This window comes from Acomys russatus, chromosome X, assembly GCF_903995435.1.
Source record: "Acomys russatus chromosome X, mAcoRus1.1, whole genome shotgun sequence".
Classification (NCBI taxonomy): domain Eukaryota; kingdom Metazoa; phylum Chordata; class Mammalia; order Rodentia; family Muridae; genus Acomys; species Acomys russatus.
This window is the reverse complement of record NC_067169.1, coordinates 33,935,583-33,940,233: the sequence shown is the minus strand read 5'-3', so window position 1 is coordinate 33,940,233 and position 4,651 is coordinate 33,935,583. Positions and strand designations below refer to the sequence as shown.

At 41.8% G+C, this 4,651-nt stretch overlaps 1 pseudogene; it reads left to right on the top strand.

Moving 5' to 3' along the window:
• The first annotated feature begins 1,245 nt into the window (after positions 1-1,245).
• LOC127185205 (ferritin light chain-like) lies at positions 1,246-2,270 on the top strand (annotated as a pseudogene).
• The last annotated feature ends 2,381 nt before the right edge of the window (positions 2,271-4,651 follow it).

Genomic DNA, 4,651 nt, shown 5'->3' with positions numbered 1-4,651 from the left:
GAGCCTAACATAGCTCTTCTGAGAGGTTTTACCCAGCAGCTGATAGAAACAAATGCAGAGACACACAGCTAAGCATTAGACAGAGCTCTCAGAGTCCTATGGAAGAGTTGGGGAAATGATTGAGGGAGCCAGATGGTAACCTGAGTACATGGGGGTTCACAGAGACTGAACCACAACCAAAGACTATGCATGGTCTGGTCCTAGGGCACCATGCCCGTATGTAGCAGATATGCAGCTTGATCTTCATGTGGGTTCCACAGCAACTGGAATGGGGGCCCTGTTGCCTCCCTGTGGATCACTTTCCCCTGGATGGACTGCCTTGTTTAGTCTCAGCAGGAGAGGATGACCCTAGTCCTTCAGCGACTTAATGTGCCAGGATGAGTTGGTACCCATAGGGGACCTCCTCCTTCTCTGAGGAGAAGGAGAGTGGAGAGTAGAGAGAGAGGTTGTGAGAGGAGCCCGGGAACAGGGGCTTGTGATTAGGATGTATAATTAATTAATTAATTAAGAAAGTAAAGAGAACAATTTGTGCCAAATTTCAACTCCAAGACTTGTTCTCAGATTGTGTAAAAAGAACAGCTTTAAGAGAGAGTTGTGGGTGACTATTCAGGTAGCAAACTGTCTCTGTCATCTTCTCATTTGGGAAGCTGCTAACCTGCACTCCCTGTATACTCAGGTAATTAATTTTATTCCTTCTCAAGTCTCTGATGGAGTTGAAGACCACGCTGCTTAGTTTTACAGTGAAGTTTAGTTGTTCAGAAGTTAAGATGTCCTTAGGTCTAGATAGATGTTTTAAGTTGATAATAATGAGATATGATAGATACTGATTCTCATTCAGAGTTTTAGATGCACCAAGATAGGAAAGACATTTTCTTCAAGGCTGCCAAATACAAATAGCCAAACCACTAAGAATGTAACATTTATATAATTCCTGATTGTGTCATGGTTCTTCTTGCTGTAGGTAGCTTATTGTATATATGTGTAATAATATAAATGTATATGTAAAATAAAAAATATTTAATAAAAAAGAAAAGTATATAGGCAGTGTCTTGGAGGTTCCGTGGCTCTGTGTCTTGCATCAACAGTGATGTGGACTGAAGAGACCGGGGGATCCCTCTTTGTTAGCTTCTAGCCACCTTCCAACCTCCTCAGTTGCAACCTCCAGGATCATCTACTCACCACCCTAGGCTCCTAGGACTAGCCAGCACCATCTCTTTGTGGTTAGCTACATACTACAGATCAGTCATGACCTCCCAGCTTCCTCAGAATTACTCCACTGAAGTGGAAGCTGCCATGAACCACCTGGTCAACTTGCACCTGCAAGCCTCCTACACCTACCTCTCTCTGGGCTATTTTGATAGTGATGACGTGGCTCTGGATGGTGTAGGTCATTTTTTCCATGAATTGGCTGAGGAGAAGCGCAAGGGCTAGAGTCTCCTCAAGTTGCAGAATGAGCATGGGGACTCTTCCAAGATGTGCAGAAGCCATCTCAAGATGAGGAAGGTAAAACTCTGGAGGCCATGGAAGCTGCCTTGGCCTGGGAGAAGAACCTGAACCTCTTGTATCTTCATTTCCTAGGTTCTGCTCACACAGAACCTCTTCTCCATGATTACTTGGAAAACCACTTCCTGGATGAGGAGGTTATGCTCATCAAGAAGATGGAGAATGGGAAAATAGAAAGATCCAGAGCGTCCTAGAAATCTACAAGAAGACCATTGAGGCTGGTGAATTTGGACAGGGGTGGGGCTCTGCTCAAACTACTGTACCAAGGACAATGCATGAAGTTAAACCTAGACCCTCTACCCAGATCTAGCCAAAGGACAGCACATTCTCCACAGTTGTGTGGAGAGCGAAGACTGACTCTGACATGAACGCTGGTGTCCCCCTATTTGACCACTTCCCCTTGGTGGAGAGGCCTGGTGGCACTCAGAGAAAGAATAAGCAGGCTACAAAGATGAGACCTGGTAGGCTGAGACCATATGGTGGGGGAGGAGGTCCCCTTCTGTCACAGACCTAGAGGAGGGGAATAGGGTGGGAGGCGGGAAAGGGAAGATACAAGTGAGGGGATAAAAATTGGGATGTAATCTGAATAAATTACTTAAATTAAAAAAAAGAATCATCCCGAATAAAATGTTTAAAAAAAGAAGAAGAGAAAGATGGACCTGACCAGCATCCCTTGGCTGGCTGAGCTGCAAGCAGAACAAATTAGCATGCCACAGGCATCTCTGAGTGTGTCTCTCTTTAAGTGGCTCACTCTGAAGCATGACTAGGAGGTCTCCTTGCCTTCTAATGGGCTCCCTCCTTAGCTCCACACCAAGCAGCCTTAGGACCTCCACTTGAATGAACCTCTCAAGTTGCTAGGCAGCTTTGTAACTACCCTGGGGCCCCCTACCCAGTCTTGGACCAAGTAAAAATGAAGCTTTTTGAAAGAAAAAAACAAAAACAAAAATAAAAACAAAAAAGAAAAGTATATACATGATTTTATTCTAAAATTTATGCTGCAACATTATAATTTTGAAAAAGTACTTAACTTCCATATAGAAAACTGACTGCCAATTGCTTTCTCTCACACTGAACCCTATGATTTTAAAAGCTAAATGGAGATATTACACTCTCCTAGCCCAAGAGGGTCTCACAGCCTGGACAGCAACTGAAGCATCCAGCTTTCCCAGAACTTGTCCAGCATCCAAATTTCCTTAGGATCCCCAAAGATATTGATGCCCCCAAACAGCAGGAAGCGGTCTAAAGAACACAATGCTTTTGTTCCTGCCATACCACTCATTCCTAGTTCTTCATCTTTAGTTAAACAAAAAGGGAGGAATGGTAGTGTATAGGTGATTCTGCTGGTCTTTCTGCAAGGATCTAGCAGCTGCTCACACCATCACCTACTGTTTTACTGGGTACACTATGTGTGTAGTGGTAAAAAGGCCCTCCAGCCATCCCAGATGTCTCTCTGCCCTCGTGTTTTTCTCTGTCCTCTGTTTTCCCTTCTTCTATGCCCCTCTTTTCTCTATCCTCATGGCTTAGGTCCTGTCTGTTTGCCTGTTTACATGTTCACTTGCACGACTTTATCCCTTCTCAGGTCCTCACTCCTATGTGCTCCCCAAATAAACCTTTTTTATATGAGGTCTGTTTACTCAGGAGCACACCTTGGCATGGGTCTGACAAAAGTACCTCCTCACCATTTTATATATTATAATAACCCCAACACACACACATATACACACACACATACACACACACCTTACTCTAATCCACTACGTGAGCAACTAACTCTGGTAGTAAACAGTAGTTCAGTTATCAAAAAATACTAGAGCTAACAGACATTATAAACCAAATAGACCTAACAAATATCTACACAACACATCACCCAAACTCAAACGTATATACCTTCTTCACAGCACCTCATGGAACTTTTTGTAAAATTAACCACATAGTCACAAAGCAACTCTCAAGAAATACAAGAAAATTGACATACCCCCCTGCATCCTATCAGACCACCATGAATTTAAGCTAGGAGCCTACAAACTCATGAAAACTGAACAAGGCTGTACAGAATAATAACTGGGCCAAGACAGAAATAAAGACGGAAATTAAATAATTCCAAGAATCCAATGAAAATGAATAAACAATATAACCAAACTTATGGGACACAATGAAAGTGGTGCTAAGAGGAAAGTTCATGGAACAAAAGGCCTACATAGAAAAAGTTAAAGAGAACACATAGCAACAAAAAAAATGGCATACCTGAAAGCTATAGAGCAAAACAAAGTAAGCATACCTAAGAGGAGTAGATGGCAACAAACAAACAAGCAAATTCAGGACTGAAATCAGTAAAATGGAAACAATATAAGGAATCAATGAATCAAAGATAGACAAACCCTTATCCAATCTAACTAAAAGACAGAGAAATAATATCCAAATTAAGAAAATCAGAATGAGAAGGGGGACATAACAACACACACGGAGGAAATTCAGAGTCATTAGGTCATACTTTAAACACATGTACTCCACAAAAGTGGAAAATCAAAAGGAAATGAATACGTTTTTCAATAGAAAACAGTAAAGTTAAATCAAGATCAGAGAAACAAGTTAAATACTCCCATATCCCTAAGGAAATAAGATCAGTCATTAAAAGTCTCCCATTTAAAAAACAAACAAATAAAACTCTAACAGACAAAACCTAGAGCCAGATGGTTTTAGCACAGAATTCTACCAGACTTTCCAAAAAGAGCTAACTTGTGGTTTGTGTCCTGTATTTGGGGCCAGGAATATCTACTTGTCCTAGAAACATCTGGATGATACCTCTTGGCCACTGCTCATTCCCCTGATAAAGGAGGACTAAATATTTTAGCAGCCTGCTACATTGTGATCACTACAGATTTGTGTGGAAGGCATCCGTTTTTCTAGTCTCTGCTTCATTGACTAATTCTTTATTGATATGGGGCACCTGGGCCACTCCATCTGCCTCTGGTACAAGGTCTCAAATCAGCATCTCAATAACAATGCAATCTCCTGTGAGGCCTGACAAAGAATACTCAAGGATTATCTTTATAACCCCTCACTTGTGGTGACTTCCAGGAATGTCTTATTTTTCAGTCCTTCATCCAAATCTTGCTATACAGCTTCCTCAGATTCATATGTGTGGACT